The 12,070-nt window shown below is 42.2% G+C and overlaps 1 protein-coding gene across 3 annotated transcripts in view; it reads left to right on the top strand.

Moving 5' to 3' along the window:
* Nucleotides 1-9,185: 9,185 nt before the first annotated feature.
* Nucleotides 9,186-12,070, top strand: part of LOC124145953 — a 68,530-nt gene continuing 65,645 nt past the window's right edge. Inside the window, exon 1 of one of the 3 annotated variants that reach the window (XM_046515941.2) lies at nt 9,186-9,332. The gene's annotated coding sequence lies outside the window, so the exon portion shown is untranslated. The remainder of the gene's footprint in view (nt 9,333-12,070) is intronic. The other 2 variants (XM_046515942.2, XM_048390790.1) reach the window with 2 other exon arrangements.

Raw genomic sequence — 12,070 nt, forward strand, 5'->3', positions numbered from 1 at the left:
AAGACATGGGGTAAAAGGAGCCTGTTATACCAAGACATGGGGTACTAGGAACCTGTCATACCAAGACATGGGGTACTAGGAACCTATTATACCAAGACATGGGGTACTAGGAACCTATTATACCAAGACATGGGGTACAAGGAACCTATTTTACCAAGACATGGGGTACTAGGAACATGTTATACCAAGACATGGGGTACAAGGAACATGTTATACCAAGACATGGGGTACAGGGAACCTGTTATACCAAGACATTGGGTACAAGGAACCTGTTATACCAAGCACGGGGTACAAGGAACATGTTATACCAAGACATGGGCTACAAGGAACCTGTTATACCAAGACATTGGGTACTAGGAACCTGTTATACCAAGACATGGGCTACAAAGAACATGTTATACCAAGACATGGGGTACTAGGAACATGTTATACCAAGACATGGAGTACAAGGAACATGTTATACCAAGACATGGGCTACAAAGAACATGTCATACCAAGACATGGGGTACAAGGAACATGTTATACCAAGACATTGGGTACAAGGAACATGTTATACCAAGACATGGGGTACTAGGAACCTGCCATACCAAGACATGGGGTACAAGGAACATGTTATACCAAGACATGGGGTCCTAGGAACCTGTCATACCAAGACATTGGATAAAAGGAACATGTTATACCAAGACATGGGGTACTAGGAACATGTTATACCAAGACATGGGGTACTTGGAACCTGTTATACCAAGACGTGGAGTACTAGGAACCTGTTATACCAAGACATGGGGTACTAGGAACAAGTTATACCAGGACATGGGGTACAAGGAAAATAATATACCAAGACATGGGGTACTAGGAACATGTTATACCAAGACATGGGGTACTAGGAACCTGTCATACCAAGACATGGGCTACAAGGAACATGTTATACCAAGACATGGGGTACTAGGAACATGTTATACCAAGACATGGAGTACAGGGAACATGTTATACCCAGACATGGGGTACTAGGAACATGTTATACCCAGACATGGGGTACTAGGAACATGTTATACCAAGACATGGGGTACTAGGAACCTGTCATACGAAGACATGGGTTACTAGGAACCTGTAGACAGGGTCCTTCTCCATCGCCATGCACAATCTTAACAAGTAAAGTGTCGAACCTGAGTATTTTACGAGATGAAAAACACCAAACCAAGTTGGCTACCCCCACGTGAGAGAAATGGCAGTAGTGGTATTGTTTAATGACGACATTCGCAAAATCGATCACAAACTACGACGTCAATCATATGACGTCAACCATCGCCTCAGTTCCCAGTTCGTCTGATGACAATAAATTCACACGTAAGAAAGGTATTGGTGGCAATTTCATTATAACACACATAGTTTGAATGAGTGAGTGATTGAGTGAGTATAGTTTTACGCCGCCTTTAGCAGTATTCCGGCAATACCACGGCGGTAATGGTCTTCACACATTTTACACATTTTGGGAATCGAACCCTGGTTTTCGGCGTGACGAGCGAACGCTTTAACCACTAGGCTACCCCACCGCCCCACAGGTTGACTTTGGCAGTCTCGTTTAACGCTGCATTTAGAAAATACACCATCAATTTCATGGGACGGATCATGGTCCGCACTATACCCATTATGGGAATCGAACTCGGGTCACTGGCGTAACGAACAAACTCTTTAAAGACTAGGTTACCCCACCTCCACTCATAGTGAGTGAGTTTCATTTTACGGCGCTTTTAACAAAAAATTCAGCAATATCACGGCGGGGGACACAAGAAATGGGCTTCACACATTGTAACCATGTCGGGATTCGAACCCAGGTCTTCGGTGTGACGAGCGAACGCTTTAACCACTAGGCTACCCGACCGCCCCTCCACTCATAGACGAAAAGGACACCATGCGTTTCAGCTGTAATCATTCCGTCATTCAATCATTCTGTCTCTCAATCATTCTGTCTCTCAATCATTCGTCTCTGACGGTTTTGTTGTCCAAGACTGCTGAATACTGAAAAGTGTTACGAATTTAGTGAGTGAGTATGGTTTTACGCCACTTTTAGCAATATTCCATCAATATCACGGCGGGGGACACCAGAAATGGGCTTCACACATTGTACCCACGTCGGGATTCGAACCCAGGTCTTCGGCGTGACGAGCGAACGGTTTAACCACTGGGCTACCCGACCGCCCATGTTACGTTGTTAAGAGAAGATATGTGCATCGAAGGTCTCAAAACAACTCGAATCTCAAATGATCAAATTATTTCATTTTTTCTCGTTGTTGTGTTCTATATACTCCCCAATACTGAATACGAGGACAAAGATGAATCATGATTGCATTTATTAGGAAGGCTTTCAGAATCAGTAATAATAGGGCATCAAATGTTACAAGACGAGAAAATGTGGCCGTGCTGGTTTGAATACCCCTCCTCCCTCCCCCCCCCCCCCCCCCCTCCCTCCCGACCACATTAAGAAACTACGGAAATAGTTCAGATACATTAGTAGTCCTTATCCCTTCATCGTAAATTATTATATTAACTGAGGCAACGTCTTTGTAAGACTAATCATGAGCTGTCTGACGGAACCGGTAATTCCAACAGTACCGACATACTCCAACTAAATGTACCACTTGTATTTCTAAACATTGATAGAGATATTCTGAATGTCATGATCAAGACGGGAATATTTCTGACTGGTTGTTTCGAGATGTTGCGGCTAATGCATGTTAAGCTTTATTTCACGTAAATATTGATGCATGCTAAGCTTAATTTCAAGTAAATATTGATGCATGCTAAGCTTTATTTCACGTAAATATTGATGCATGCTTAGCTTTATTTCAAGTAAATATTGATGCATGCTAAGCTTTATTTCAAGTAAATATTGATGCATGTTAAGCTTTATTTCACGTAAATATTGATGCATGCTAAGCTTTATTTCAAGTAAATATTGATGCATGTTAAGCTTTATCTCAAGTAAATATTGATGCATGCTAAGCTTTCTTTCAAGTAAATATTGATGCATGTTAAGCTTTATTTCACGTACATATTGATGCATGTTAAGTTTTCTTTCAAGTAAATATTGATGCATGTTAAGTTTTCTTTCAAGAAATAATTATGCATGTTAAGTTTTATTTCATGTAAATATTTACAGACGTAGTCATGGGAGCTTCCATGGTTGTTTTAGAAGATTTCCGCTTTATCTCAAGTAAATATTGATGCATGCTAAGCTTTATTTCAAGTAAATATTGATGCATGTTAAGCTTTATCTCAAGTAAATATTGATGCATGCTAAGCTTTATTTCAAGTAAATATTGATGCATGTTAAGCTTTATTTCACGTAAATATTGATGCATGTTAAGCTTTATCTCAAGTAAATACTGATGCATGCTAAGCTTTATCTCAAGTAAATATTGATGCATGCTAAGTTTTCTTTCAAGTAAATATTGATGCATGTTAAGTTTTCTTTCAAGAAATAATTATGCATGTTAAGTTTTATTTCATGTGAATATTTACAGACGTAGTCATGGGAGCTTTCATGGTTGTTTTAGAAGATTTCCGCAAAAGGTATTGCAATGTTTAAACACCGGGTGTTTGTGGTCATTACATAATAAGACTGTGGTGAATTAGAAGAAGGTAATTTACGTTACATACAGGTTTAATCTATCGCCCAAAAAGACGATACAACGGGTCCTGAGTGTATTTAGCTGTGGAGGACTGAACAATACCACTCAATTCCTGATAGGGATACTGCGCAAGAAAACGCCCTAGCGAAAGTCCGGAGACAACAACGTGTATATGTTTACTTTTTGTTTATTATAAAAATAAGCCCAAATCGCATCCGATTCGTACATCTCCAAACAACCAGTCAGAATTATCTCCACAGCTCGAGATAAGCTGCGTATTTGCGTAAAATACGCATTGAATACACTGAAATACGCAGACAAATCAAATCCTAGCGTATCAAATATGAAGCAAAAACTATATATACGCTTTTCAAAAAAAATTAATGCATATATTACAACTATTAGACAAAACGATTGCGTACATTACAATTTAGATAAAATAATTGTGTGTATCAGCCGAACGCCAAATTCACATACCGACAGTAACATTCGGAAAAGCTTCTGCGACAAACATTCTGATAGGTGCTACATTGAAAAGAATATCGTGCCAAGTCAATGTACATGCTGCACCTTAATTAATTGCTGATTGGTAATTAAAACAATATCACCTTTCTGACAATGCTAGGTTTTGTAAACAAAAAATGGCTTCCCGGAGAGGGAGCTGAAGCAGACACAGACGGGTATACCACTATTCACTTAGTTTTAAGTGATTTACAGGGATGGTTACGAAACAGGTTTTAAATCAAATGCCCAAATGTCAAGAAACAGGTGGGGGAAAAATTGAATACCCTCTTAAATGTGTGGGTATTTGGGGATTAAATACCCAAAATATCCAAAAGGTTATCTATAGCTCTGACTCGAATCTGGAAACACTGATAACCCCTGTAGTAATGTAGTATATCTGGAACTCGGTCATGTTAGGTGGTATGTGAAGTGGTCCTTTCCTGGCATCTAGTCACTCCAGGCCATCGCTTCCAGGAACTCTGTCGACATGATGTCACCAGCGTATGCTTGCCTCATGTGGCTCAGGTAGACACATCGTGGTACACAGAGCCACATCGTGGTACACAGAGCCACATCGTGGTACACAGAGCCACATCGTGGTACATAGAGCCACATCGTGGTACATAGAGCCACACCGTGGTACATAGAGCCACATCGTGGTACATAGAGCCACATCGTGGTACATAGAGCCATATCGTGGTACATAGAGCCACATCGTGGTACATAGAGCCATATCGTGGTACATAGAGCCACATCGTGGTACATAGAGCCACATCGTGGTACATAGAGCCACACCGTGGTACATAGAGCCACATCGTGGTACATAGAGCCACACCGTGGTACATAGAGCCACATCGTGGTACATAGAGCCACACCGTGGTACATAGAGCCACATCGTGGTACATAGAGCCACACCGTGGTACATAGAGCCACATCGTGATACATAGAGCCACACCGTGGTACATAGAGCCACATCGTGGTACATAGAGCCACACCGTGGTACATAGAGCCACATCGTGGTACATAGAGCCACACCGTGGTACATAGAGCCACATCGTGGTACATAGAGCCACACCGTGGTACATAGAGCCACATCGTGGCACACAGAGCCACATCGTGGTACACAGAGCCACATCGTGGTACATAGAGCCACATCGTGGTACATAGAGCCACACCGTGGTACATAGAGCCACATCGTGGTACATAGAGCCACACCGTGGTACATAGAGCCACATCGGGGTACATAGAGCCACACCGTGGTACATAGAGCCACATCGTGGTACATAGAGCCACATCGTGGTACATAGAGCCACACCGTGGTACATAGAGCCACACCGTGGTACATAGAGCCACATCGTGGTACACAGAGCCACATCGTGGTACATAGAGCCACATCGTGGTACATAGAATGTCTAAGTGTCTATATGCGGCTAGTCGTGACCAAGAGGACACGGGTATTAATGATTTCACCGCGTGATCTCGATGAGGCTTTGTTATGGTAATGTAATTATCCTTGATTTGAATACTCTGAGCATACTCAGCGGTAACTGAATAGAAAATCCGTAGTGAATCTGTTCACGATCACTAACCACGAAACCCGTGAACATCCGGATTAGAATAGGTCTTCAGCAACCCATGCTTGTCGTTAGAGGCGACTAACGGTATCGGGTGGTCAGGCTCGCTGACTTGGTTGATGCATGTCATCGTCTCCCAAATGCGTAGATCGATGCTCATGATGTCAAACACTGGATTGTCTGGTCCAGACTTGATTATTTACATACCACCGTCGTATAGCAAAAATATTGCTGAGTACGGCGTTAAACAACAAACAAACAAACAAACAAACAACAAACAAATCATTAAGCATGTTCATGCGAACAAGCACCCTCCTGGGTGAACGGTTGGTTGGTTGGTTTGTTGTTTTACGCCGCACTCAGCAATATTCCAGCTATATGACGGCGGTCTGTAAATAATCGAGTCTTGACCAGACAATCCAGTGATTAATGTCATAAGCATCGATCCACGCCATTGGGATCGATGACATGCATCAACCAAGTCAGCGAGCCTGACCACCCGATCCCGTTAGTCGCCTTTTACAACAAGCATAGTCACCTTTTACGGCTAGCATGGGTTGCTGAAGACCTATTCTACCCCGGAATCTTCACGGGTCCCTGGGTGAACGGGTATGTGTTTGTCCTCCATCATTTACACGTGTGTGCGTACATTAGTTCTGTCTTCTTTGTTTCACAGTGAAACACCTTTAGTGCGGACCTTCTTAATCCGGACATTCTGACATATGGACATTGCTTACTGCACATGATTCGTTAATCCGGACATTTGTTAAAGTGGAGAGAGTTCACCGGGTACTTACACTGAAACAGTGTATCGTTTTTGTAGGTCAAGAGAGAAATTTTAGGCAAAGAATTCCATGTGAAAGTTCATATCTCCTCCTATATTAGCGGGGTCGTCGGGTAGCCTTGTTGTTAAAGCGTTCATTCGTCACGCCGAATTCACGGGTTCGATTCCCGACATGGGTACAAAGCTTTAAGCCTATTTCTGGTGTCCCCCGCCGTGATTTTGCGGGAATATTGCTAAAAGCGGCGTAAAACCATACCCACTCACTCACTCCTATATTAGCGCAAGGGTCTTGTAACGAAAGGTCACAGCCAACAACGCCCATCACGTAAGCGGATGAAATCATCATGTGCGTACTTCATCATTTTGTACTTCATCATTATGTCCAGTACAGAAAGCTACCAGGGATAAGGACAACATGGTCGACTTCCCTGCATTTGGGAAAGCAGGGATAAAGCTGGAATGGACGATTTTGCCAAGGGAAGAAAACTTTTTAAGAATTCAATCAGTGTGTCTCAAAGATACCATCTCACTGGGTGTGGAATACAAGGAATGACAGATAGGTTTTGAGCCTCGCATCAACTGTCGGGCAAATGATACACCCAAGTTTGATGATCGCCGAAATGAAACAAACAAGAAATGGTTAATCGTTGGTGATGTATTTGATACCGGAAACACAGTGGTGTTTTGGCCCTTTCGGCGACTGATTTCAGTCTGGTAACGTGTGTGTACGTTTGTAATTGTTTAGTCAAATTCAATTTTCTAGTTTATACTGTCTTTTGCCCGGAACTGTTATTTTGTTTAAGCAAACAAAGGTAATGCACTGTGTCACCCTGCCTTATCCCATCAGTGGGACCGCCTCCGTGGTCTAGTGGTAGAGCGTCCGCCCGGAGAGCGGAAGGTCCGGGGTTCGATCCCCGGCCGCGTCATACCAAAAGAGGTTAAAAATTGGTACTTGTTGTTACCCTGTCTGGCGCTCGGCATTAAGGGGCTAAAACAAGGACTGGTCGACTCGGTGTCAGTACACTGTGTCTGAGTGGGATATTCATGTTAAACTGCGGCTCTCAGTGAGCTAGCACTATAAATCGGCATCAGTCCGAACTAGTACAAGCAGCCACACACACACGTACATGCACGTCGCTATACAAGTGCAATAATCTTGGACGCGTTAAACCCCATTTCACCTCACCCATCAGTGGAGAAGGAATTACGCTGGTCAGGAACGTTTAGAAAATGGACAAACCTGATGAACGTGATCAAGAACTTGCAGACTGGCTAAACATTCTTGTGGGCAATCTTGTGGAAACCTTGCTTTGTTGACAACCCTGAGTAAACCTCTTTATACGTGCAATTATCAGGAAACTCCGCTTTACGTACAACATTGTGGCCCACACAGTATTGCCATAGCTACACGGAAGTCAAACATACAATGTATTGTGTCCCCATGGTGTACCTGCATGTGCCCACAAACATCGAGTTCCAAAAATTAAAGAATATTGTTATCAGGTTGCATGTGAGACAACACGATATAGTTTAATACTTCTGCAGATAATCAATTATTATAATCAGTATTATCTTGGTTCGTCTTTATGATCAGGGTTTGTCAGCACCATCCCCGTGGGTTTCATCCTCACCCGCATCACTTCGGGCTTTCCTCCAACATTGAGCTCACGCTACATAACATTTGTATTCAATGTCTGTCCTCCCGTCCGCCTGTCTGTCTGTCTGTCTGTCTGTTATCAAGTATATCGACACTCTCACCGGGGGCACGGGTGGCCCACTCGTCTAAGGCGCCGCGATTCGCTGTGCAGATTTGCGTCCCTTGGGCACGCCAGAAACCTATGATTGTGGGTTCGCCCCAATTATGTTTCTAGGTTTGTCAGCACCATACCCGTGCTCGTTGGTTTCACCGAAGTGGTAAACGTCTGAGACCTGCATCACTTCGGGCTTTCCTCCCACAATAAGCTGACACGCGATATAACTGGAATACTGTTAAAAGCGGTGTTAACCCAACTCACTCACTCACTCACTCACTCACTCACTCATACGATACCCCACCTGACTTACATTGGGCTCTGGAACATAGACTGGACAGTCCTAGCAACGTGGGTGCAACGAATACTGTAAAAAGAGGCGTTAAACCCAACTCACTCACTCACTCACTCATGACACTCTCACCAGCAATGACCATGATGTGTTCGTAATGGAAAACGTAACTATCACATTATACGTGCATTAGCGATACACGCCGGGATCAATTCCAACGTGAACACCCATTACAAAATGTTATCATCTTCATTTGGAACACAACCAAACCAAGTTATATAGTGATGCATTCATTATATATAAATGTCAGCCTCGGGGAAACGGTAAATAACACTGAAATATCCACATATATTAGCATCACGAATCATGTATAAACGTATCCAAAGATCGAATCTATCTACTCTGCCCACACGCTAAGTCTGATGTAATAACTCCATCACGACCAAACAGCATATAAAAATGACTAAAAGGGTTTTAAAATATTCATAAAACGGGTAGATGCGTTATCGGGGTATCTTCTCTAGTAACCTTGCCTTCCACCCGGCACGAAACTGCGCAAGTCATCATAAAATCTCGAGCTTCCGCGTGTCTCCATAGCAACAGAATCAATACAGCACGCGACGGTATAGCTTGGCATCACGGCGTTGGCTTGTGGGGCTGACATCATGTGTAGATCGATAGTCGGTGCTGGATTTAAGCTGCGAGCTGGGTTGCCCGCCATTGCCTACTGCCTGCCTTCCTGCCAGCACGGCAGCTTTACCGTCAGGGACTTAACACATTGGGATACCTTGCTACCTGGTAGGTTTTGACCATTTCTAATATATCCCTCTGTAGGGTGCATGGCTTCCTTTAGCATCATGTTTGGCAGTCGAGATGTATGTCTCTGTTGTCAAGTTGACATTCAGCAGACACATCTTGTTGATGAGGCCCGATGGGGTCCGAGGAAGCACTGCAGGATTATTCCGTCATGTGCTCGGGTGGCCATCATATATTTGTCAGATTGGTGTGTTCAAATTGACATGGCATTGACATTTGTTCTAAAATGCGTGTATTAAATATAATTGTTGCATATTTATGAATGTTATAAGACTTGATACATGATGCCTTGCAATGTGTATTTACTAAGGTGTTTTATATGTGATTCGTGTCTGTTAAAAGTTCTGATAGTCTGAGAAACAAATGACTGTTTGAACGTTCACTTTTTATGTGGTGGATTTTATTTCATGGAACTGAAAATAGGATGTATCTCGTCCGAATGTACATGTTCGATACAGGCGTAGACACGAGTTCGACTAAAGAGGAATCAAGCAAGGTTATATTAAAGAGGGATTCCGGCAGAACATGAAGTTTATCGTCTTCAGTGATATGCCGACTGAGCTCGACTGAAAGGGTTTTTATTGTGAATTGTGTAACCTGCCCATTCTAACAGTATACAATGCTGTATCTGATGATAAAATAGTCTAAATCCAATAACTCGTACAAAATGATGGAAGAGTCCTTATGTAAGAGATCGCTACTATGGTCTAACATCGACCCAAGGCTTGTTTCGGACTTTGGTTAACACGATTGTCCAAAAGTCACCTACGATGTTACATTACACACACACACACACACACACACACACACACACGCACACACACACACACGCACACGCACACACACACACATATATAGAGAGAGAGAAAGAGAGAGAGAGAGAGAGAGAGAGAGAAATCATTTTATGCCAACTGAACACGTTTAATTTCAATGTGTCTATTTCTGCCTAGTATTGACACTGAACTAGCAGATCGTGTATTGTGTCTTCAACACGGGTTAATGTGGCGTCTGTGCATTCAGTCATCATGATTAAACGAATCAAAGATGTATTTCCAATCCTGAAAGGAACTATCCAACTCGAATGTAAGCGATTAGCGGAATTAGCTGCTAATCCGGAGCAAGGTGCTACCAGTAATACCGCTATTCTCATCTTGGTGTTGCTATGTGCCACTACCGCCGTCTTGCGTCCTTGTCTTTCGTTAACCTCGAACCCCGTTAATCCGGACACTGAATGTCCAGATTAACGAGTGTCCTGACTGACAAAGTTTCACTGTATATGTAGTAGCTGTTACCGATTGCACACTGACGGCAATTCATATATCGTATTACTTCCTTATTATCCCACGTTGTGTTTAATTATACAAACGATATTAGTCAGTTGAAGGTCTCGATTAATTACCAACTACGGTCATGTTTCAGAGAATTTTCATATATAGAATTTTCAAAAGAAAACATTGTGTGACACAAAACCTTTCACTATACATCTATTAAAATTTAATATGTACAAACATTTTACACTTGGTTCGCGTATTTTAGAAGTTGGCTGAAATAGGGTTTAACGTCGCGTTTAAGATCATTGCACTGTGGCTGCTTGTACTAGTCCAGACTGATGCCTGTTTGTTTGTGCTAGTACTAAGCAGTACCAAGATACTGCAGTTTAACATGGATACCCTACTCAGACCAGGTCCGAGCCGACCAGTCCTTCATTTATCCGGGAGTAAGAATGTTAGTCATACTTGCCCTTGCTCAAGTAACATTTTTCAATGACATAAGTATTCAACACTTTAATGCCAAGCGCCAGACAGGGTAACAACAAGTGCCATCTTTTAACGTGTTTTCGCTCACTGGGATGACGCTCCATCCATTAGTGACCGTCGCATATTAAAGAGTTAATATATGTACCGTTATGGTCTCGATGAATTTGCAATATGTTCTAATGCAGATACTCCGCTTGTCTCGAACTTTGGATAACTCGGTAGATTTCCGATGGCAACAGCCTCTTCTTATAACGGACAACCAATTGCCTCATCATACCTGGTAACTCGTACAGTGTATTATATAATTACCACGCCAGCACGAGTATTGTGATGTTTGGAAAAGCACTCAGATACTTTTTTCAAACGACAAATTCATCTTTTTTGCCTTCTATTACAAACACGTTTAGGCACTGAAAAGGCTGTGTACGTGGCCATGGAGTATGTCATATGTTTGATTTTTAATTAAAAATATCCTAAGTTAGCGATACTATATCCAAAACATGAATTGTGCTGGCGTTTAGTCAGAATTCAAAGACTACTTCTACGTCGTTAAATTAAAGAAAATCGCATAATACACATTGCTGATAGGTATGTATCTTATTAATCTTAGCTTTGAAAATTTATAACTTTACTAAATTTCAAACATTACAGGGGTCGTGTGGTGTCAAATACATTTCTTACCCCAGTCTTCATTGAACCAATTTATGTTTACACGAAATTACCCAGCCACGAATGACTTTTTAGAAACTGTTGCAGGAATGAGTGATGGTCAAACAGACATAATCAAATTTAACAACAGTTCTTTCAATTTTCAATTACATAAAAAACAAACTTGGTATACTTTCCTTTGTACCCCAGTTTAGATACAGATGTTGCAGTGGTACAATGATAGCTTCGTAAGTACCTGTACTACAGTAAACTACGGTTATAACGAACTCAAAGGGACCACTAATTTTAGTTCGT

This window comes from Haliotis rufescens, unplaced genomic scaffold, assembly GCF_023055435.1.
Source record: "Haliotis rufescens isolate VD_foot unplaced genomic scaffold, xgHalRufe1.0.p SCAF_9, whole genome shotgun sequence".
NCBI classification, from domain to species: domain Eukaryota; kingdom Metazoa; phylum Mollusca; class Gastropoda; order Lepetellida; family Haliotidae; genus Haliotis; species Haliotis rufescens.